Raw genomic sequence first — 25,538 nt, 5'->3', positions numbered from 1 at the left:
TCATTTTTATATAGACGGCTGTGTAGTGCCATGCCCTGAGCAATCGCGTGCATGCCGCAAGCAATCACTGAGAAGAGCCGTGCATGCCATGAGCAATCGCCATTATAAGATGGTGCTGGCCTCCCCTGTGCCTAACTAGTAAACAAGCCTTGTACCCAGGTGCAAGAGTGAACTCACTCCTAGTCACTGGCCATTCTCGGGGCATAATAGTGGGGTGATGGGCAAGCAACGAATCAGGAGCTGTCACGTCACATCAGGTGCTGAAACGTCATGCTGTTGGCGCCATTTTCCCGGATCATGGTCTTCCTGATAAGTAAGCAATAAATCTTTTGCCACAGAAGATTCCGGTTTGTTACTTCTTTCTTGCCGGCCGAGTGGGATGCAATAAGTGGCACCGAGGAACCCGGAAACTTTATACCATCACACCAGTGCAAGGAAGATCCCTTGTTCGCGGGGCGGAATCAGAACTGCGGGATGAAAGGCTCTGTAAGGTACATACAGTTTTGAAATTTCTCCAGAGTTAGACACCCTTTTGATTGTTTGCACAGCGATTGCACTTTTCCTTTCAGTTTCGTTTTTCTTCCACTGCTTCCACTGCTGACTGGTTCTTAGTCACGGTCAGGCCTGGATAGCGCCTGGACAGCGACCAGTTTCAGTCACGGTCAGGACTGGACAGTGCCTGGACAGCGTCCATTTTCAGTCACAGTCAGGCCTGTACAGCGGCAGTATGAGAATCTCGCATTCTATAATAGTGGCCTTACACTCGGTCCTGAAGCAGTGTGGCCTAAAATGTGCCATTAATACCTTAGAGGGATTTGTCAGGGAGATAGACCATGTGGCACCATGGTATGCTTGCTTAGGGTCATTTAGGACTTTTCATGGGCCTTGATCCCGAGGAAAAGATATAAAAAGAGAAGAATGCCTTGGGAGAGATTAGAAAAGGGATGGAAAGGGAGAGAAGAAGGGAGATCCAGCTGGAGAGGCACATAAGGAAAGGAGCCTCTACGTGCCACTAGATGAGTTTAAGCAGCTAGCTCTTAGTAGCTCAGAATCTGATGAAGGGCTTAGCTCCTCTGAAGAAACGGACTTGGAGGAGGAAGCAGTTCATTATAAGGGAGAAAGGTACCTGCAAGATAAAATGCAAGCTACTCAGTACAGAAAAAGTCCAACAACGACTGGTGAAAGCCAGCTTGCTGCTCGGCCTCGGGATTGTTGGCTTCAGTGTCCTAGTGAACCTCTGCCTTATGTGCATAGGTAGTTGTCAATTTTTGCCTACACCTCATGTAGGGGTAAACCCTCGAGGCATCAGGCCATTACAAGTCTGGCAAATGGATGACACTCATATTTCCTCCTTTGGGAGAAATCAGTACTTACATGTTTCCTTTGACACCTGCAATGCTGTAATGTTTGCCACACCTTTAACAGGGGAAAAAGCCTCTCATGTTATACAGCACTGCCTAGAAGTGTGGAGTGCTGGGGCAAGGCCACAATTCTTAAAACGGTTAATGGAGTAGCATATACTTCTACTAAATTTCAACAATTTTGTCATTAAATGGATGTCACTCACTTGACTGGCCTTCCTTATAATCCTCAAGGACAAGGCATTGTGGAATGTGCCCACCACACACTCAAGTCTTGTCTTATAAAACAAAAAGGGGGAGTTGATGAGACTCTGCCCTCAGTGCCAAGAGTAGCAGTATCTATGTCACTCTTTACACTTAATTTTTTGAATCTTGATGAGCAGGGACGTTCTGCAGCTGAGAGACATAGCTCAGACCCTGATAGACCAAAAGAAATGGTCAAACGGAAGGATGTTTTAACTAGTCTCTGGAAAGGCCCGGATCCTATCTTAATCAGATCCCGGGGAGCTGTTTGTGTTTTTCCACAGAGTGAAGACAACCCATTTTTGCTGCCGGATTGACTCACCAGCAGGATATTCATCAAGGATGGTGCAAAAATGCTGACCTCCTGAGGACTGTTCCTGATCCTGACAATGCTGAACTTGTCTCAGGTTCCTAGTATAATGGGTGAACAGATATGTGCTATTCTCTCGACTTTCCCTAAACCAATGTCAGTTCGCCATGATACTATAGTTTTTCCAAAATTCTTTACTACTAATAAAACAGTAGATTTGCCATATTTACCCTATGATCCAAATCGTTATTATCATTAGGAGAAAATCACTCCTTACTAGAACAGGGTTTTTTATGTTTTCAAATTAATGGACAAGGACATTGTATCAACCTCCCAGCCTGAGCTTTAGGGAGGTTTAATGAGCACCCACCGAGGAGGTTGGGTGAGCACAACCCAAGATACTTCTAATGTAGATATAACCTTTACAAATCGGACCTTTTGGCAGGATGCAATTTGGGTTAATGGTACATTTGTACCACCTAACTTTTCAGACAAAGAACGTCCCCACCAACCAAAAATAGCCCCTCATTGTGTCTTGGAAGATGAAGGTCTGATCCTGCCTTGGTCTGATTGTCAATCCTCCATCACTTGTTGGGCAGATCAGAGTAAAACTTTTTTCCTTTTCTTCCAACATGACAGATGACCCAAAGAATGAATTTTTTATGAAAAAGAGATTTTTCATTCAGGACTTTAGAATGCATTCCTTTCACAAGTGGGTGCTTTGAGGAGTCAATGGCAATTGTACAGATTTCAATCCTTTGATTTTTATCCAGGGAGGAGCAGTTGTAAAGGCTTCTTTTACTGGCATCTCAAGATTTGCTCAGCATTGGGGAATACATGATGCCTCCCAGGACTCTTATGGACATACTAGTATCAGAGTAGAGATCACTGGGTTCAATAAAACTTTGGTAAACCAGATTAATTATACATCTCCCCCAGTCTGTGTTTACCCCCCTTTCTTGTTTATATTCTTTCACGTGATTCATTTGAAGTCTGTTCCAATGATTCTTGATGGATTTCTCAATGTTGGCATGTAACAATAAACACCCATGCCATGGTGCCACGGATCCCACTTTGGGTCCCTGTTCTGATGGAAACACCCTCCACCTTGAAAGTAAATGGGAGAAATGCCCTAAAGATACATGAAGTACACACTAGATTAGTTGAAAAGTGGAAAATTAGCTGATAAGAGCAACTGTTGTTTGGGCAGTGGTGCTTTATGTCTTTAATCCTATCACTTGGTTGGCAGAGGCCAAGAATGTCTGAGTCTGAGACCAGCTTGGTATACAGAGTGTGTTCCAAGACAGCCAGGTCTACACAGAGAAACCCTCTCTCAAAAAACAAACAAACAAACAAACAAACAAACAAACAAACAAAAAGCACCTGTTCTATGAAGAGGACCTGGCACAATGCACCCACATAGTGGCTTACAATTTATGCACAGCTACAGTTTTAGAGAATCAGTGCTCTCTTTTAGCCTCTGTAGGCTATAGAGGCATAAGTGAGAGAGAGGGCATGAGCAGACTAGCACAGAAGTGAGAGAGGGCATAGCACATAGGTGAGAGAGAGGTCCTGAGCACTCTAGCACATAAGGGAGAAAAAGGGGCTGGGCATCCAAGCACATAAGTGAGGGAGAGAGGGCCTGCACATCCTAGCACACTCTTGTAATCAAGCTCAGTACTAGGAAGGTTGAGGTGGGAGTTTACCAGGGATTGTAGGGAATCTGGATGTTCTCTACTGATCTATTAGGACAGCATGGACTGTTCTGTTGTGGGTATGTACATACAGAAAAAGTACACACATTTTAATTTTTATGCACATAAATAAATAACAAAAATTATTACAGTTGAAATTAGCAGTGCCATTTCCAGTACTTTCATGTTACACATTTGTTCATGTTTTTTCAATTCTGCAAATGCTTATCAACCTAGAAACTGGAAATCATTTGTCTTAAAGATGGTAGCTCATTTCCACCTCCTGAGACCTCCCTTCTAATCAATGGGGCCTGGTACTCCATGACAGCATACACAGGGTATATTCAGCCAAAGGGTGAAATCCCTGGATGAGACCTGTTTTCTCCATCTGGCATCACAAAGGGTCCTCAGAGACATGTGGGTCTCTCCTGATAACATTTTATTTATTTGTTTGTTTGTTTGTTTGATTTTGTTTTGTTTTTTATTTTTGTTATTGTTTTGTTTTTTATTTGTTTTATTTTTGTTTTGTTTTTTGTTTTTGTTTTTGTTTTTGTTTGTTTGTTTGTTTGTTTGTTTTTCCCATTGAGCAGACAAGCAAGGAAAGGTGTGGTTGTGAAGGAGTTCACTTCTGAATGACCTGGAAGAGATAACCAGCTCTGATCAGGGTTATTGGACTGTTAAAGGATGTGTGACTGGAGGGAAATCTCAGTCGCAAGAGGCCACTATGTGAGGAAAAACCTCCCGATCTGCATTTCCTACGGCTTCTGAGGGTTAAATGAAGGAGGAAGATTATATTTATTTATTTTTCCTTTTTTTTTTTAACTAAGAAGACATTATAGTTTTTAAGAGAAGAATGGCTCTTAAGAAAATAATGGTGATTCCAAAGGAAGATTACTTATTACTTTTGGACTTTGATGATGAAGAAGATGACATAAATATTTCGGAGGAGTCTCTTTCTGAAGGTTACTGCATATTCAGTGTTGGGTATTAATTGTGTGTTGTGCAGTTCACTAGACTTTTACCTAGTCACCTGAAATGGAAGAAATCCTTTCTCAGAGATTTTATATAGTTCATTTGAAATTTTACCTATCTATCTATATCTATATATTCCTATACCCGAGTTTTAGCAACACATATAACTACTCTTGACATCGTAGTCAGAATATGTTGATAAAAAATAACTTGTTATGATTTTGCCACTGGAAAATACCTGAACATTGTTCCAATAATATGTTTGCAAAACTTGAATTTATTTCAAGAACATTACAAATTATTTATTTCATTCTTTTTTTTTATTATTTACTTTCTTTTTTTTCTTTTTTTTACATTTCAAATGTTATTCCCTTTTCTGTTTTCCCCTCCAAAAATCCCAGTCCTCTCCCCTCTATCCCTGCTTTCCAACACACCTACTCCCAATTCCTGGCCCAGGCATTCCCAAAACTTGGTCATAGTAACTTTACAAGAACAAGTGTCTCTCCTCCCATTGATGACATACTAGTCCATCCTCTGCTACATATGCAGCTGTAGGCATAAGTCACAACTTATGTTTACTTTGATTGGAGATTTAATCTCAGGGAACTCTGGGAGTACTTGTTAGTTGTTTTTCCTCATAGAATGTTCCTTGTGTACTTTCTCTAGCTCCATAATTAGGGACCCTGTGCTCAGTCCAATGGATTTCTTTGAGCATCCACTTCTGTATTTGTCAGGAAATGGCAGATCGTCTCAGGAGACAACTATATCAGTCTTCTGTCCCTAAGCTCTTGTTTGGCTGTTCAACAGTATCTGGGTTTGGTGGTTGTTTATGGTATGGATCACAGAATGAAGCAGTGTCTGGATTCCTTCAGTCTTAGTTCCAAACTTTTTCTCTGTAACTCTTTCCATGGATCTTTTGTTCCCAATTCTAAGAAGGAACAACATATCCACACTTTGGTCTTCCTTCATGTTGAGTTTCATGGGTTTTGCAAATTTTACCTTGTTTTTTTCTGAGCTTCAAGGATAATATCCACTTATCAGTGAGTATATATCATGTGCTTTCTTTTGTGATTGAGTTATCTCACTTAGGAACATATCATCCAGATCCATCCATTTGTCTAAGAATTTCATGAATTCATTGATTTTAATAGTGATGTAGTATTTCATTATGTAAATGTACTATATTTTCTGTATTCATTCCTCTGAAGACAGGCATCAGGTTTATTTTCAGCTTCTTGGTATTATAAATAAGGATGCTATGAACATAGTGATGCATGTATCCTTATTACAAGTTGGAATATCTTCTGGATATATGCCAAGGAGGACTATTGCTGGATCTTCAGTAGAACTATTACCACTTTTCCGAGGAAACCCCATCTGCTTTCCAGAGTGGTAGTACCAACTTGCAATTCCACAAGCAATGGAGGAGTGTTCCTACTTCATCACATACCCACCAGCAACTACTGTCATCTGAGTTTTAGATCTTAGCCATTCTGACTCTGTGAGGTGGAATCTTAGGGTTATTTTGACTTTCTGTTGCCTGATGATTAAGGATTTTGAACATTTATGAGGTGCTTCTCAGCCATGCAGTGTTTCTTAATTTAGAATTCTTTGTTTAGAACCGTCCCCATTTTTTAAAATAGTGTTATCTGATTTTCTGGAATCCAGCTTCTTGAGTTCTTTGTATATATTGAATATTAGTCCCTTATCTGATTTAGCATTGATAAAGACTTTTTCCCCGATTTGTTCTAATGATAGTGCCCCTTGCCTTACAGAAGTTTTGCAATTTTTGAGGTCCCATTTGTCTATTTTTAATCTTATAATAACAGCCATTGCTGTTTTGTTCAGGAATATTCCCCATTTAACCTTGTCTTCGAGGCTCTTCCACACTTTCTCCTCTATAAGTTTCAGTGTCTCTGGTTTTATGTGCAGTTCCTTGATCCAATTAGACTTGAGCATTGTACAAGGAGATGAGAACAGATCAATTTGCTTTCCTCAATATGCTAACTGCCAGTTGAGCCAGCACCATTTTTTGAAAATGCCATTTTCTTTCCACTGGGTGGTTTTATCTCCTTTGTAAAAGATCAAGTGACCACATGAGTTTGGGTTCATTTCTCTGTCTTCAGTTCTGTTCCATTTATCTACCTGTCTAACACTATTCCTGTACCATGAAGTTTTTATCATAATTGCTCTGTAGTACAGCTTGAGGTCAGGCATGGTGATTACAAAAGACATTCTTCTATTGTTGAGTATAGTTTTGGATATAGTAGGTTTTTTTTTTTTCAAGATGAATTTGCAAATTGCCCTTTCTAACTCAGTGAAGAAATGAGTTGGAGTTTTGATGGTGATTGCAATGCATATCAGATTGCTTTTTGAAAGATAGCCATTTTTACTATATTAATCCTGCCAAATCATTAGCATGGGAGATTTTACCATCTTCAGAGATCTTCTTTGATTTCTTTCTTGAAGAATCATGAAGTGTTTATCATACATATATTTCACTTTCTCAGAGTCACACCAAGGAATTTTATATTATTTGTGACTACTATGAAGCACGTTTTTTCCTAATTTCTTTCTCATACTATGTGTCTTTTCTGCAGAGAAATTCCACTGTTATGTTTAAATTTATTCTAAATTCAGCTCCTAAGCTGAAAATGTGTATCAGGATTAGGTTTTCTCTGTTGTAATTTTTGGGGTCATAGATACATGCTATCATATCTTCTGGAAATAGAGAAATTTTGACTTCTTCCTTTCCAATTTGTATTCATCTGTTTTCGTTTTGTTTTGTTTTGTTTTGTTTTTTTTGTTGTTGTTGTTGTTGTTGTTTTGTTTTGTTTTGTTTTGTTTTTTTGTGTAATTACTCTGGCTAGTATTTCAAGTACTCTATTAAATAGGTAGGGGGAAAGTGGGCAGCCTTGTCCAGTCCCAGATTTTAGTGGGATTCCTTCTGGTTTCTGACCATTTAGATTAAAGTTAAATCCTGGGCCTTCTTTTCTTTTCTTTTCTTTTCTTTTCTTTTCTTTTCTTTTCTTTTCTTTTCTTTCCTTTTCTTCTCCTTCTTTTTATTTTTTTTTAGGTGTATGCCTTGAATTCCTGGTCTTTCCTGGACTTATGAATGGCCATTGTATTTATCCAACTATTTGCTCAGCATCTAATCGAATAATCATGGGGTTTTTGTACTTGAGTTTTTTTGTTTTGTTTTTGTTTTTGTTTTTTTTTCTATAATGGATTTAATTGATGGATTTTCGATATTAAACTCTCCCTGAATCATAAGAAGGAGGCCAACTAGGTCATGATGGTTTATCCTTTTGATGTATTCTCGGACGCGTTTTGAAAGGATTTTATTTAGTATTTTTGCATCGATATTCATAATGGAAATTGGAATAATTTTTCCTTTCTTCATTAGGTTTTGTATAGTTGTAATCTTGCTTCATAGAACATATTAAATAGTGTTCCTTCTCTTTTAATTTTGCATAATAGTTTGAGGAGTATTGGTATTAGGTCTCCATGAATATCTGATAGAATTCTGAACTAAACCCATCAGACCCTGGGCTTATTTTTGGTTGGGAGACTATTAACGATTGCTTCTAATTCTTTAGGGGTGTTATGACCCACACTACAGTCTTGCCAGAAAGAATGCCCACAGGACACTCGGATCCTTCTGCAGTAAAGCTTTAAGGCATCTCGAGAGATAGATGATCAGCTTCAGGACAGGAGACCCAGAGAGCAGAAAACCCCTCCCTTATATAGGCTGTGAAGACAGAAGTATGGTTGGAGACGTGCACCACCGGAATTGTCTGCCCACCATCAGACTGATGATGCCATTGGAGAGACAGGGCTCAGGTAATGGAAAGATACCCCAATGCCTGTGCACACTCACCACGAGCAATAGTGACAATGGTGTTGTGAGCACCATCTTGTAATGGTGGCCGTGAGGACGGCTCCTCACATCTCACCCTTTTTTTTATGTTAGAAGCAACAGGCCACACAGTATGGAGAGTGGAGATAGATGTCAAATTCCGAGTGTGCAAGCATAGGGGCCTTACACAAAACCTCCTCCCAGGCTCGTCACCCAGAGGGGTCTTGGTCAGCTCCCCTGTCGTTTTTCCTGGGGGAAGGACACTAGGACACTCAACCTTCTTGAAAGATGACATATCTCCCAGAAAGAAGCTCAAATTAGACCACAACGCCATTCCAGTGCAGTGCTTAGCCCCAAAACTCTCCTGGGCTGTTAAAGCACACCCGCTCCAACCCATGCAGCAAGACTCGCCTCAGGGTTTTGTGGAGCTGGATGTCCAGCAACCTTATTGCTTGAGCATCATCAATATTCATATATCGGGGGAAACACCCTGCTCCAAAGCAACAAGTGCCTGGGTTACTACCATCCTGTCCCTCCTTGTTTGGGATTTAAGTTTGCAGATCATCCATAGTAGGAGCAATACTCCACTGTACACAGCCACTCCAAACAAACCACCCCCACCCATTGCTTGAAGTAGGAGAATGCTGCAGAAATCCAGGTAGAAAATCCTTCCATCAATGACAGGTCAAGACATGTTGAATCGACTTATAAGATGGTGATCCTCAGCTCCCGGAGTGTCTGTTCAAATTCTATGGTCCAATTCTGTAACAAATAACAAGACAAAGCCTTTTACAGGTTAGCTGCTCTTGTAAAATTCTGAAATTGTAGTAAGGTGATACAGACGCTAGGCAGCTTATGTTTGCAACCCAGCTGAGGCATTTGCCAAAGAATATACACCTGCTCTTGGACCAGATCGATCCGTTGGTTTACCAACATGAGGCCTCTCTGTATCTGGGAGTTGGCCATGGTCTGGCTGTTCAGGGCCAATGTCACTCTTGCCGAAAGGTCATTTTATAGTTTGCGTTGTCTGAACCATAGCAGACAAGGCAAGGGCCGAAACAGTGACAGAGGCAGCTATTGCTGCTATTGCTACCAAGCCAACTATAATAGCAGAGATTCCAAAATCTCTCTTTTCTCTAAATAAGCTTAAATTCTAGAGGCTTCCACAGGAACTGGAACAAATCTAGGCACATGAGTAACCAAAGCAAAGGGATACTTAGTAGCATCCCAACACAGGGTATAGAAACTTTAATTAAGCAAGCAATCTAACTCTAATTGATTATTATTTAAACTTTTATTACTTACCACCCACAGAAAGGGGGCCAAACACAAACCGGGGTGACAGTATAATTCACCCTTTTAAATGCTTTATATTTAGTATTAGAGGAGGAGTGATCGAATGACCCCAAACCAGCACTCAAAGTGCCCTACCTCTCAAAACCCATTTGGCCCTTTTCACTATATCCACCTTCAATCATGGCCATAGGTGAAAGATCGGTACAGCTCTCATTAACCCCACAAAGTAACCATTGATCAAAAGGGTTAGCATCTGCCCGATCAGGATCCATGAAGTTAAAATCATGTCCAGCAAGGATTTCATTAATCTCTACACTTACATGTGGGGAAAAGGAAAAAAAAATCCTTCAACCACCCAAAGGGTTTTTCTAGCCTGGCACCCAGTCCAAGGAAGCATGGAGTCCTCCGAGGATCTTCCTTTACAAAAGGGTGCCATTCTGGGTTGCTGGGGCAGTGCTTTCCTGGATTTATGACTAGGCCTCCAGCCTTGGATTATCAAGGCATTGGCTATTATTTCAGAGTGGGTTCCCCAAGCAGCTGCTTTCAACCAGGCCACTGATTGATTTTATAAGGATATACACTGGCATTGGTCTTTCAATTCAGAGATCATTACAAAGCACAGGCTTCCTTTGAGGGAGAAGTTCTGTTTTCCATCAGAACCTGAATTTGTCCATCTAATGGTAAAAAGGCAAGTCCCAGCTCCCTATCAGTAGTAAAGAAATGTGGAAAAACTTGTGCACTGTGCATGACAGGCATGAACAGAATGCTAGACATAATACCCCAACACAATTCCCCCGATATACTAGGAACCATGATCTCCAGTAGAAGGGTCATTATCCATCGTTGTTTCCAGAATTCCCTCTTTTGTCCACATCTTCTGAAGGGGAGATCCTTCAGATGAGGCATTCTGGAACCCAAAGGGGATTGTCTTCTTCCAGTGGAAAGACACAAATAACTCCTTTGGATCTTATTAAAATAGGATGCAGGCCTCTACATTTTCCAGTTAAGACAACTTTCCATTTCATAATTTCTCTAGATCTGTTTGGTTCTGAACAGTGATGATCAGCTGTAGTGTGGCCTTGCTCATCAATATTCAAAAAATTAAGAGTAAAGAGTACCATGGAGATGTCCACTCTCAGTGTTAAGGGTAAGAGCCTCATCGACTCACCCTTTCTTTTTGATAAGGTAAGTTTTAACAGTGTGGTGGGAACGTTCCACAATGTCTTGTCCCTGTATGGCAAACCAGTTAAATAAGTTACATTCTTCTGTAGACAGAATTGTTGAAAATTTTGAGAGGTGTAGGCCAGTCCATTATCTGTTCTAAGAAATTTGGTTTGTCCCCAAGCACTCCAAGCTTCAAGGCAAAGTTGAATTACATGTGTGGCTTTTTCTTAGTAGAGGATCAGTTTTACTGCCCTCTTTTCTCTCTCCCCTTCCTTCTGAATCCCTGGGAGGGCCCTTTTTCTTAGACATGTCTTTCTTTTTTCGAGCTCCCATTCTCTCATTCTGTTAGGTTTCTGACATACTGTCCTGAACCTCTTCTAGTATTCCCTGTCCCTCCACATTGGCTGTTTGGCAGGTTTCATCCTCTAGACAGTTTTATATCAGCTTGCAAATGCCTTGGTGCCCAGGCGTAAGTCTCCCTCTTCATGCTTAAGGTCAAGGTCACTTCCTAGCTTACTACATAAGGCTACAGTTAGAGACCCCGAACAAGAATACCAGGGAGAAATGCGATCCACTTCCTTAACAAAGTTCTGCAGTGTACTGGAGGCAACCTGCCTGTAATGCAGTGATCACTGACTGTGAGGAGGCCATGATAGAGTGAGTCCCTGCTACGATCTACACCCCATTTATAGTACTCCTTAAGCAAAGCGAAAGTAAACACAGTGCTCTGTTCCCTTGTCTACGGAAGGCTTAGAAGATACCTCAGTGCTGCCACTTATCTACGTCGGACTGACAACACCTCATTTTTCAGCACCAGCCTCGATGGACCTCATATTTCAGCACAAGCCTCGATGGACAGAATAAGAAACAGAATGAGGGCCAGGGCAACCAAGACTAGAGCTTCTACTGCCCCTTCCTAGGGTGCATCTAGATTAAGACCGAAATCAATAGAAATAAGAGGGTCACGATGAGACATACCTCTCCAAACTTACCTTTTCCCTGCAGTTCTGAATCCACCCCATTTCCAGGGGTTCTCCTCAATGCCAGCGATGTTGATCCTGGTTTTATGGCACCAATTGACCTGCGCTACCATCTCGCCAGCAAGAACACATGCAGGACACTCAGATCTTTCTGCAGTAAAGCTTTAATACATCTCCAGAGATAGATGAACAGCTTCAAGACAGGAGACCCAGAGAGCAGAAAACCCCTCCCTTATATAGGTTGCAAAGTATGGTTAGAAATACGGTTGGAGACGTGAATCACCGGAATTGTCTGCCCACCATCAGCCTGATGACGCCATTGGAGTGGCAGGGCTCAGGTAATGGAACGATACCCTGACGCCTGAGCGTACTCACCATGAGCAATGTTGACAATGGTGTTGTCAGCACCATCTTGTATTGGTGACCGTGAGTGCGGCTCCTCACAGTGGTAGAAGTAATTGCAGGGTTTCTCTGATCCTGATTTGAATTTGGTACCTGATAAGTCTAGATAAGTGTCCATTTTATCCAGACTTTCAAGTTTTGTTGAGTACAGCCTTGAATAGTAGGATCTGATGATATTTAAAATTTACTAAATTTCTGGTGTTATTTCTCACTTTTCATTTCTGATTTTGCTAAATTGGATGCTGTCCTTGTGTTCTTTATTTAGTCTGTCTAATGGTTTATCTATCTTGTTGATTTTCTCAAAGAAAAAGCTCCCAGTTTGTTTGATTATTTTTGTATTGTTCCTTTGTTTCCACTTGGTTGATTTTAGCACTGAGTTTGATTATTTCCTGACTTCAACTCCTTTTGGGTGAATTTGCTTCCTTTTGTTCTATAGTGTTAAGGTGTGATGTCAACCTACTCCTATATCCTCTCTCCGGTTTTTTTTAGAGGCATTCAGAGAGAGCTATGAGTGTTCCTCTTAGGGCTATTTTCATTGTGTTCCATTACTTGCAGTATGTTGTAGCTACATTTTCATTAAACTCTGAAAAGTCTTTAATTTAGTTCTATATTTCTTCCTTGACTGTTTTGTCACTGACTACATTGTTGTACACATTCCACGTGTATGTGCGTTTTCAATTATTTATATTATTGTTGAAGTTAGTCTGTGGTGATCTGATAGGAAGCAGAAAATTATTTCAATAATTTTATATCTGTTGAGGCATGTTATGTGACTGAGTGTATGGTCAATTTTGGAGAAGGCATCGTGAAGTCCTGAGAAGAAGGGACATTCGTTTGTTTTAGGATAAAATGTTCTATAGATATCACCTAAACGTATTTGCTTCATAAATTCTGCAAGTTTCACCATGTATCTTTTTAGTTTTAGTTTCCAGGATCTGTCCATTAATGAGAAAGGGGTGTTGAAGTCTTCCAATATTATTGTGTGTGGTACAATGTGAGTTTTGAGCTTTACTAAAGTTTCTTTTATGAATGTGGATGTCATTGCATTTGGAGTATATATGTTTAGATTTGGGAGTCCATCTTGGTAAATATTAACTTTAATGAATATGACATTTCCCGCCTTGCCTATTTTAATAACTTTTGGTTGAAAGTCAATTTTATTTGATATTAGAATGGCTGCTCCACCTTATTTCTTCGGATCATTTGCTTGGAAAGTTCTTTTCCAGCCTTTTAGTCTGAGGTAATTTCTGACTTTGTCCTTGGTGTTTGTTTTTGGTATGCTGAATATTGCTTACACATCCATTTTTTTATTCTATGCCTTTTTACTGGTGAACTGAGTCCACTGATATTAAGAGATCCTAAGAAAAGTCCTTGTTGCTTCCTGTTATTTTTGTTATTAGAGTTGGAATTTTGTTCATGTAGCTATCTTCTTTTAGGTTTCCTTCACCTTTAATTTCTTCTTTTTTCTCGAGTGTAATTTCCCTCTTTATATTGAAATTGTCCCTTTATTATCGTTTGATGTGCTGGATGCATTGGAAGATATTGTGTAAATATTGTTTTGTCACAGAATACCTTGTTTTCCCAAGCTATGTTAAAAGAGTTTTGCTTCATGTCTTGGCTGGCATTTCTGCTCTCTTACATTCTGTATGACTTCAGCCCTAGATTTTCTCCTTTCATAGTCTCAGGGGAGAAGTTATGTGTAATCCTGATAGATCTTGCTTTATATATTACTTGACCATTTTCCCTTACTGCTTTTAATATTCTTTCTTTGTTTTGTGCATTTGGTGTTTTGACTATTATATGATGGCAGAAATTATTTTTTTCCGGTCCAAATAATTTGGCGTTCTGTAGTCTCCTTGTTTATTCATGAGCATATCTTTCTTTAAGTTAGGGATGTTTTTTCTATAATATTGGTAAAAATATTCACTAGCCCTATAATTTGGAAACCTTACTTCTTATCTATGCCTATACTGGATTTCATGTACGTAATTATGTCATTTCTAAAAGCTGTTTCAAAAATTCACCTGGGCAGTATTTCCTGAGAAATTCAAATCATTAATACTTTATTCCCTTTTACTAATATAGCATATTATGTTTCCATTTTCTGTTGTCCATATAGTACAGAGCCCAGCATTTGACAAAGATGAGAATATATCACCTCAGGTAGAAACAGATGAAGATACGGTGTAATATTTTCAATTTTTTCCCATTTCAATAGAGTACTTCAAAAGTGGTGTTTGTGATCCCTTGACTGGAGAAGTAGATTCAGGAAAAAGAGTAATTCAGGGTCAGATGCTCTTATATGTGTAGTTCAAGACCAGATTGTGGTCCTTTAGACCTTGTAAACACAAAAACATAGCAACTAGTACAATACAACCACCTGAATGAGATGTTCCCAGATATACACACAAAGAAAAGGAGAACCATTATAAAAATAATAGAAGGACCATTTGGGAAGAAGAAGGATCTCAGCAATGGTAGTACAGTTATGAAGAAGTGCTGTGAGGTGTAAATGTATGAATTGTTTAAAGTAAATATTACAAGTTTTTTTTGGAATTCTACCATGTATTTTATATGGATATGACATATGGTTCAAATCAAATATTATATATTCATTAAAAATAATTAAAATAATTTTCTGTGTAAAGTTTTTTGTGTGGTAGAAAAAATGTCCTATGGTGAGACTCCAACTTAAAGTGTATCTCGCAAGAAGGTAAATCCCCTAGACTTTTCCCAAGCTTGTTTTCCCTGATCTCTGAAAATACAGCTAGGAAGAAGCTCTTTGTTCTCTATAGCCAGCAAAAAGGCTTTTTGTTTCTATACTTTTCAACCAGAGATGCCTGCCTTCCTGTGCCAAGGACAAGGAGATAAAAATTTAGAAAGGACTCACGCCCCACTCCTGCCTTGTAAATTTCACCAAGAACATCAGGAAGAGAAGAACTCCCTTGCCCACATTTCCCAACTCCTCCCAACTCTCCTCCCAACTCCTCCCAATTCCCCAGCTAGCTGCTAAAAGCCCCTTACTGTCACAGCTCGGTGTCAAACTCCCCTGCCCTGCTAGGCAGAGTGACTTTGTCCTCAGCCAGCTAATAGTAAAACCTCTTGCAGTTTGCATCAGTTGTGGTTTTCTCTTGGGTCATTGGGGTGCTGGCCAGCTCATCCCGGGACTTGAGAGGAGGCCCAGCTTCTGAGGTCTTACATTTGGGGGCTTCTCCACCATGATTTGTGGCCTACCCCAATTCTCAGAGACCCTGCTTGGAGGTAGGATTCTATCTTTGTCTGTATCTTTGTCTCTATCTATTTCTATAACTTTCCTCTATCTTTGTCTCTATTTTTTTGTGCCAGCTCTGTTTGAATTCACTATTCTCCGTTTGCAGTTGTAAATGCTCGTGAGAGCAACGAACTCCCTTTTTCAGATGGAAAAGGGTTACTGACAGACATGTCAGGAGAAACCGGCTGCCACCCTTTGGGACATCCCAGGAGTTCTGAGGGAGTTCTAGGGATACCTGGAGATCTCCTATCAGTGTGCCAAGTGAGAGTGTGCTCACTCGGCTGTCTGTTTCTGTTACTGGGTGCCAAGTGAGTGTGTGCTTTCTTGGCCATCTTATTGGGGCCTGGTCTTGGTTATTGTAATCTTTTTTGTGTATATGTTTTTTTTTCCCTGTATGTGACTCTGATGATGGGACCGACTATTATCATGCCCCTTGGACTGACCCTTGATCACTCGACTGAAATTAAGACTAACATTCACATTCTCTCTGTGGATGTCTGAAATCGATTTTAGTGAACTTTCTGATCTACAGAATGGCCAGCTTTGATGATAGTTGGCCACTAGAGGGCACTCTTTGTTTGGTTCTGTTTTCAGCTCTTAAAGTTGTTTTACAGAGGGGACCAGGGTCTCAGCCAGATTACGTGCCATACATTCTCATCTAGAAAAATTTACCACAGGATCCCCCCTCTCCCATCCTGTTTAGAGCCTTGGGTTAAAAAGAATAATCCAGGCTCACCAGTCCTGGCCCTCTGCCACCCAGAGGTGAAAAAAAAAGTTAAAACTGGCACAGGTTGAACTGCAGCCCTCGGTTTCTCCCAAGATCTATCCAGAGTTAGAAGAACCTCCAAAATGGCATAGCACCCCACCCCCATATTCCCAACTGGTCCCCTCCAAGAACTCTCAACAGGGTGCCACTAGATATTTGGGGAGGGACCAGTTGCTAAAGCCCAAGGCCAGCGAGCTCGAAGCCCAGAGTGACCAGATTCAACCATTGCACTGCCTTTATGTACTTATGACCCTCCTCCAGCAGGCCCCAGACAACTGCTGACCCTTCAGTAATAGCCCTTTTCCTCCTCTGAACTCTATAACTGGAAGGCTAATCACACCTCCCTTCTTTGAAAACCCCTCTAGCCTGCTAATCTAATGGAATCTCTCATATTCTCTCTTCAGCCTACTTGGGATGACTGTCAGCAGCTACTGATTCTTTCACCACAGAGGAGAAGGAGAGGATTCTGAGAGGAAAGAAAGAGCATGCTGGGGGCCAATTGACTACCAATAAAACTTCTGAATGAAATGGATGCAGCCTTCCCTCTGACATGTCCTGACAGGACTGACCATATGGAGCAATTGACAATTTTCTGCTGGGCTCTGATAATAGGACTGAAAGGAGCTGGCAGGTGCCCCACCAATTTGGCCAAGGTAAGAGAGATCCTACAAGAGAAAAAGGAGCCCCCAGCAGTGTTTTTAGAATACCTCTGAAAGGTATAGAGGTGTTACACTACCTTTGACCCTACTTCGGCGTGCCAGCAGGTGACAGGTGTCATGGCTTCCATTGGGCAGTATTCTTCTGACATTAGGAAAAGGTTACAGCGTCTAGAGAGTCCGAAAACATTATCTTTACAACATCTGTTTAAGGAGTCAGAGAAAGTGTACCATAAGAGAGAGAGTGACAAGTCAGCACCAGGGTATATTATGCTCTGAGTCTGCAGACACGCTTAAGGTCCCCAAAAGACCCTCAATGGGATCATAAGACCTCTGGTGAACGGAACACAACCTCTGCTCCAATCCAATCTCACAGGTTCTGAGACTGCAATAATTAGGGAAGCAGAAAAACTGGCCTGACAATGGTCACAAGTCCCTCTGGTCTGTGCCAGCACCTGGCCAACTTGTTGGACAGAGTCTGAGGACAGCCCCAAGGTCCTCACAGAAACATCCACGAGATCTTAAGGCCTTTGTGAATGGAAAACCACTTCTGCTCCAATCCTATCATGCAGGACCTGAGACTGCATTCATTAGGGAAGCAGATAAACCGGCCTGACCAGGGTCACAAGTGCCTTCCAATCCATTACAGCACCGGGCACCTTGGGGACAGAGTCTGTGGACAACCCAAAGGTCCCCACAGGACTCTCCATGGGATCTTAGTACCTCTAGTGAGTGGATTACAACATCTGCCAGGAGGAAGGTTCGAACACCAGATATCTGGGACCCTTCTCTGCAAGAGGAGATCTTGCCTGCAGAGAGTACTCTGAACACTCAAACTCAGGAGAAAACTAGTCTCCGAAGTCTGCTGATAGAGGCTAACATAATCACCTGACCATCGTTATGGCAACTATTAGAAAACAAAGAATTTAATTGGAGACTTTGTTACATTTTTCAGAAGATTGGTCAATCATCACGGGAGGTACCCCATCACTGGAGCAATAGAGAACTATTGATCCTTAGGCAAAGAGAGAGATTCCGCCATTGTATTGGCTTCTTGAAAACTCAAACTCATCCTTGTTGACACACCTATCCTCCAATGAAGCCACACCTTCTCGTATTCCTTCTAATCTTTAAACTCACTGCCACTTCCTGGTAATGAAATATTCATATATATGTGTCTATAGGGGATTTATTATTCAAACCACCACTTTTCCCATGGCTCGATCAGCTATTTTTTTTTAAATATAACCTAAAGGGCTCCCATTTATTAAGGACTACTTATGAGCTTAGCCACAGTGATGGGCCCTCCCACATCAATCATTAGACTAGAAAATAACCCATAGACTTACCTAATGACTAAGTGATTGGAGATAGATGTTCAATTGTTCTCTCTTCTCAGGTAACTGTAGATTGTCAAGATGGGAAAAAAATAATGTTCCATCACAGTAATGTTTAACTTACTCCATAGCCTACACAAACATTACTCAACACCATCTATTGCATTCTGCCCCTGCATAGACACACTTCCATGTATGGCATAAGTGAAGGGTGACTACCTCCATCAGCAAGGATACTCAATAATATGTGACATGAACTGAATATTTCCTATAGCCTCACAACCCCCACATTCTACTGTGTGTTACACTTATTGGGGGACTTGCTAATCTGTCCAATATCCTGCCACCAAAGCTATGACAAAAAAAAAATCCTCATCATAAAATCATTTAATGATTTTAACACATTTTCACCTCCGTTCCATTTTCCCATCATTTTCTGCTACTTCATATGATATTGCAATCTATTAAAATATAGTAGTGAATACAGCGAAAGGACCAGTGTGTGAAGCAGCAAATTTCTTTATTTCTCAGACAACAGATACACTGGCAGAATCTTCCAGGTACAACTGCTTGGTAACTTTGTGTCTAATGTTAGCATGATTCTTCCAGAAAAAAGCTTAAAGAATTAAACCATGGTTACTCTGGACCAGACAAGTCAGTATCACTAGTGAAAAACATTCATGTAAATCATTTTCATCACTGTTACAATGTGCCTTAGCAGCAAGGAAAACAGGTCCATGGTCACAAGAGTATGAAAGAGGCATCAAGGAGCACAGTTGTCCAACTTATTAGCAGCCAGTAAGCATCAACACAGGAAGCGACCAAAGACAATAAATACCTTCCAAGACATGTTCACAATGACCATGTTCCTTTACAAGTGCCTCACCCCTTCCATGCACACCCATCAATCAATTAACTCATTGATTAAAGCCCTCAGGGTCCAATCACTTTTCAGATTGTATATATTGTTCTACCTTTGAACATTGTACTTCGGAACAAAATCTTCATCAAAGACCCACGACTGACATTGCAAACCCATTTCACCACAGAATTCTTTATGTTACAAAATGTGATAGGATCTATCTGTCTCTTTAAGGGTATCTCTGTCTAGCAGTTACAAATCAGAACGTCCAGGCCAACAGAATCATCACCACCATGAGCTTTTTTTTTTTTTTTTTTAATATGAGTTCAAGAAGAAGGAAAATGCAATGCAAGTTAAGGGTCTTGATCCCCTATCCATCCATCTTAAAGCCATAGGGTGGACCCAGAAGTTTAGGTCAAAAGTGTAAATTTCACCTATACTACAAACAACTGTGATGATTTCTAGCCATCTCCAGTTTCAGTGTGGTATTTAGTCCCACCATCTACATCAAGGCATATTGCCTAATGTGAAATAATGCCAGCTGTTTATTGCAAAAACCACTATGTGTTGACTTGGATGTAAAATGAGACATCTATAATATAGATACTCTTGTACACGTACACATACTCACAGAAAGAGGCAAGAAGTAGAGGAGCTGAGTCTTAGGATCCCTCAATGAAGAGATAGTGGAAATCTTGTAAGGCAGAGAGGTCATTGAGACACTGTATGTCTCTATCTGCACAAAATCAGGCCAGTCTGCCTTCCATCAATGAGTTATAGGTTCTCACTATCCATCATCCCCATTTGAGAAGGTATGGACAGTTAATGAAAGATGGAGAGTCAGTTTTCATCAAAGGTATGCCCTTTGAAGGTTATAGGTTGGCCAGGCACTACTGGTAGCCCCATATCCAAGATTTTATGGGCAACACAATTGATTTGAATGGGTTTTATCAAAAGGGAGAAAAGGAGACATGAATTTGGAAGGAGGATTTAGGTGAAATGGATCTGGTTTTGGTTCGGGAGGAGTTATTAAGAGAACTGGAAAGTAAATTCCATCAAAATATATTGTATGAATTTCTCAAGTTATTAATGAATGTAGTTCTTAATATACAATATCTGTACTGAACCTATACAGACGACTTATATTTCCATCTCCTAAATAACAAACCCTTGTATAGCAGTTTCATTACATTAAGGGCAAAAGTAATCCAGAAATTATTTAAAATAAAGAAGGATCAGAGGTGATGGCCAAGGGGCAAATTCATGTGTGTGTTCATTTACTTACAACACCAGTGCTTAGGATTTTTTGGAGGGGCAGAGACAGGAAGATGACTGTGGCTTCCCGAAAGCCAGCCTCAATATTAGCTCAGCAGGAAACCCTATCAAAAGCAGATAAATTAGGGAGTGAAGGAGCAAATCATACTATGCCCTTCCCTAGCCTCTGAACTTACCTGTACAGATCTGTGTGCAGAAAAACATGAATATAATTAAAATATACAAGAGCTTATCTTGCATAGCTTATATGCAGTGTTTTGTTATCTTAGCCTAGAGTCCTGAGGACTTTATATCATTACAGTTCCTGAAGCAAACTCCCCAGATATAGCGGATGGGTATATCTTGTTACTATGCAAAGAGACCTCAGTTAAATGTGTGTGTCAGTGACTCCAAAACACCTTTCCTTCTCTACCTTCCTTTATATGGCACAGAACGACCTGTAAATAATTAAAATATGAAAACAAAGCTTTTTCACGAATTTAGGCTTGTGTTAAAATAATATTTATAACATTTTATTGAATGGAACAGAAATCTTCAGCTCCCAGAAGAAATACAGTGAATCCTGTAGGCTTCTGTTTTGTCCCATTATGAAAAAAATTAATTGCAAATCGACAGTTCCCACACTTTTAACTAAATCAGGATGAAGGGATATGTTTCCATACAAATAAGTAATGCCAAAGTGATTAATCAAGTAGAAATGTGGCAGGGTTAGGATGCCTTTGGCTGATGTGACAATGATGACTGATTAGTCTCTTGTTATGCAAATAACCCTAACCTCTAAGAAAAGAAAAGTAATGATATAAAATATTCCAAGAAGTGGCATGGAAAATTATTACTTGATTACAATTTCTTTTACATACTTTATTAGTTTGAATAATTGTGGCTCACAGAAGATCAAATATTCAAAGGAGTTAGTTTTCCAGGTGGTGGGACGTTTAGAAAGAATTAGGATTTGTGTTTTCATTAAAAGTGATTTGGCACTGGGCTTGAAATATCAAACAACCATTGAAATATCAAAAACTCTCTCTCATTCTCTCTCTCTCTCTCTCTCTCTCTCTCTCTCTTTCTCTCTCTATTTCTCTCTCTCTCTTTCTCTCTCTCATTCTCTGTCACTCTCTCTCATTCTCTCTCATGTTTTAAGCCATTCATCAAGTGGTTGACATCTAGTATTAATCCATTGCGTGTTAATTATACACAGTAAGGCAATCAACATTTATGATATGGATGTGAAATGGTCCTTCTTGCTTTTTTTTTTTTTTTTTTAGTTAACTCAACCTGGGAATATAGAACCTCAGATAAAGAACTGCCTCCATCACATTGGCCAGTTGCCACACCTTTAAGGAAGGATCTTTCTTGGATGGCTGTTGTTGAAGGGTCTAGCTCACTATGGGTAGTGTCATCATCTATGAAAAGGATATACAAAGTGTGGTGGTGACCGTGGAAGGGCCAGAAATTGATGTTTCTGGAAGAACTGAAGATCTATATGGCATGAAAAATTAAAGTGCCCGCTAATTTGTAAGTAAATTCCATACTTACCAGCATACAATATTTTGTCTACCCATATTTCAAAAGTAAAATTATCAAATATATTTCACCCTGTTTTACTGCATTTAATCTTTGAAATTACTTGTAACCAGAAATACTGAAAAAATTTAAAGGCCTTTAAAACATGACTGGTTGATATTGGGTTTGTTTAACTTTATCACAACTTTGAAGGCAGGACCAAGAGCTAGATTGTCTTCTCATTTTACAAAGAATCCATGATTCAAGGTTGCAACTGGCTTCAATACAAGGTACTTAACACTGTAAAATTTCTGCTTTGTTTGAATAAAATAGTAATTGCTCTAACTTTGGGTTTTCATAAACAGAATTTTGATGTGCTATCCAGTGTGCTGCCTCAAAGAGTCTGGCACCATTTCTGACACTAAGAACAGTTGAAAGATAACCAGGGAAAGTTTGGAACAGGGAAAATAACCACCAAGGATGTTGGTGAATCAGAAACTGAAGGCTTTCACAGGAGGAAAATAATAACAAAAGCAAAACAAAGCAATCAACAAACAAATAAACAGAAACCCAACCACCAAAAAAATAAAAACAATACAAGAGTGATTTACTTGGGCAGAATGTGACTCAGGTCATCAGGACATTTCTGCAGGGATTTCATTTTGGATTTCAAAGAGGCCATATGAAAAGGTAAAGCCTAGATGGTTAATGTTTCTGAGCGTAATTAGGGAAGGAACCAGCATGAGTGGGGTTCTATGATGCGAGCTGAACTAGGTGATGTCACAGAGCACTGGTCATAGATTGCACATCTATTCCACTTAGAGACACTAGAATCCCTAGACGGTGTGTCCACTATTTTCCCAGTGGTGTGTGAAAGGCAGGCCAGCTCCTGAACCCCAACTTGTTCCTCAAGTTTTTGTGCCCTGGTCTGTATCAAAAGACAGAATCTTGACGACTAAGACATTTTCTTTGGGTAAGAACATTTATGAAGTAACTGGGACCATCATAGCTATAGAAAGCTGAAAGTTTTCCCTCCCACACTGAGTAACTGTACATTCTAAATTCTCCCATGTTTGGGGCCAGGGGCATGGCTGATCCAGTTTAGTTGATCTCCTGAATTTATTATCCTTGCTAACGATATCTCCTTCAAAATTCCATCAAAATGCCAAAGCTCTTCTTTGTCCGTATGTATTTTAGAAAATGTTACTTCTAAATGGCTGATATTGGGCCTGGAGCGATGGCTCAGCAGTTAGGAGCACTGACTGCTCTTCCAGAGGTCATGAGTTCAAATCCCAACAACCACATGGTGGCTCACAACCATACTAATGAGATCTGACACCCTCTTCTGGAATGTCTGAGGACAGCTACAGTGTATTTAGATACAATAATAAAAGAAATCTTAAAAAAAAAAATGGCTGATATTGCCTGGACTTGTTGAGGCCGGAGTTGCAGTGGCATATAATCACCAAATAATCCTGAGTCTGGGTCAGGTAACACAATACAGAAGGCCAGTGTTGTGCTGTGTCCCTGGGATATTTGTGAATATTGCCACCTATTTGACAGCTTGCAGGTACAAGAGAGGGTAGGTAAGAACTCTGGCTCATTTTCTTTATTCTGTTCTCTCCTTGATCATTTTGGGTAAAAGGCATACCAACTTCCACATTGACATAGACATGCAAGGAGATGTTCCTCAGAAGAGGCAAATTAGCTCAGGGCTGAAGACATATTCATCTGAGTATGTTATGCTGAGCTGTGGAGAATTACTTGTTAATTTCCCTTTGATAATTTCCTTGTTTCCCTTATTTATTTGTTTGTTTGTTGTTGTTGTTGTTGTTTTGTTTGTTTGTTTTTCTTTGGATGGGTGTTTAATTTTACTTTGAGTGTGTTTGTGTGTAGCTTTGACTGTTAGGAAAATCACTTTGTAGAATAGACTAGCCTTTATCTCACTAAGTTTTGCCTCCCTCTGCCTCTTGAGTACTAGGATTAAAGACTTGGGTTACTACCATCTCCTATTAACTTCTGATTTGATTGTTTGTTTTGTTTTGTTTTGTTTGTTTTTCTTTTTTGTTTTTTGTTTGTTTTGTTTTGTTTTTGTTGGTTTTTTGTTTTAGTTGTTAATGTTGTAGCTGATTTGCAGACATTTTTCCTTTGTCTACCACTGGCTGCCCTGGAACTCACTTTGTAGAACAGGCTGGTCTCTAAGTCAGAAATCTGCCTGACCCTGCCTTCTAAAAGCTGGGATTAAATGAGTGTGCCACCATAGCTAGATTATGATCTACTTATTTTGATCAAATTAAGTTTAGAAGCCCAAACATGTTTAGCATAGCCTTCTTGACCTGCTCAAAATTTCCATTAGAGAAGAGCCTTGGTCCAGCATTCTCTCCAACCCTACACCCATTGCCTTTTAGTAACTCATATATATGACAGTAGCAACAGCATTGTGTCTGGTTTAAACAGGCAATATCTTCAATCCAAGGCAATGGGCAAGTATATTTGAACACAGAATGATAGCCACAAGACATCTGCCTGGGTTTGGTATGGTATACCACAGCAAGGCTACAGCCATGTAGAAGAAAATACCTTTGAAGAGGCTTAGCATGTCCTCCCTCATGAAGAAGAGGAGGAGGAAGTCTTCTTCCAACACCCTGAGGAATATTGTCGGCTGCAGAATTTCTCATTGTTGGAAGGAAGGTAATGAGCCTGTCACCCAATGGAAGGCCATAGTTCTAGGTCAACTGCCAACAAACCCTTCTCTTTACTTGGTGAAGTATGATGGAATTGACGGCATCTATGGACAGGAGCTCTACAGTGATGACAGGATTTTAAACCTTAAGGTTTTGCCTCCCATAGTAGTATTTCCTCAGGTGAGGGATGCCCACCTTGCCAGAGCCCTGGTTGGCAGAGCGGTACAACAAAAATTTGAGGGGAAAGATGGCTCTGAGGTCAACTGGAGGGGGATTGGTGCTAGCCCAGGTGCCAATCATGAAGGATTTGTTTTACATTACCTACAAGAAGGATCCAGCTCTCTATGCTTATCAGCTCCTGGATGACTACAAGGAAGGTAACCTCCACATGATTCCAGACACTCCTCCGGCTGAGGAGAGATCAGGAGGTGACAGTGATGTGTTGATAGGTAACTGGGTGCAGTACACCAGAAAAGATGGTTCTAAAAAGTTCGGAAAGGTTGTTTACCAAGTTCTAGACAATCCTTCCGTGTACTTTATCAAGTTTCATGGTGACATCCATATCTATGTCTATACTATGGTGCCAAAGATTCTTGAAGTTGAAAAATCATAGAGTACAGAAATGTAAACATATAGAACTGGAAGAAAAAAAAAGTTTTTTTTTCCTGTGTTAGCTATATAAGGGTCTTTGACAATCCCAGTATCTTTGCCAATAAAATGTATTTTGTTCTAAAAATGTAAATGTGTGACATGACATGCTGTGAGTGAACAATTTGCTGGAAGAGATGGCCTACAGTGGAAGGAACATCAAATGAAGATGAAAGTTTCATTTCAGTCGGTGAACAGTACATACACCTAAAATCATACATGCTAAAATGAACAGCTTCTCTGGTCTGCATGAAG

The 25,538-nt window shown here is 40.1% G+C and overlaps 1 pseudogene; it reads left to right on the top strand.

Annotated features, from left to right (window-relative positions):
• Positions 1 to 4,461: 4,461 nt before the first annotated feature.
• Gm28646 lies at positions 4,462 to 25,248 on the top strand (annotated as a pseudogene).
• Positions 25,249 to 25,538: the final 290 nt, after the last annotated feature.

This window comes from Mus musculus, chromosome Y (genome assembly GCF_000001635.26).
Source record: "Mus musculus strain C57BL/6J chromosome Y, GRCm38.p6 C57BL/6J".
Classification (NCBI taxonomy): Eukaryota; Metazoa; Chordata; class Mammalia; order Rodentia; family Muridae; genus Mus; species Mus musculus.
This window is presented reverse-complemented; position numbering and strand designations above follow the sequence as displayed.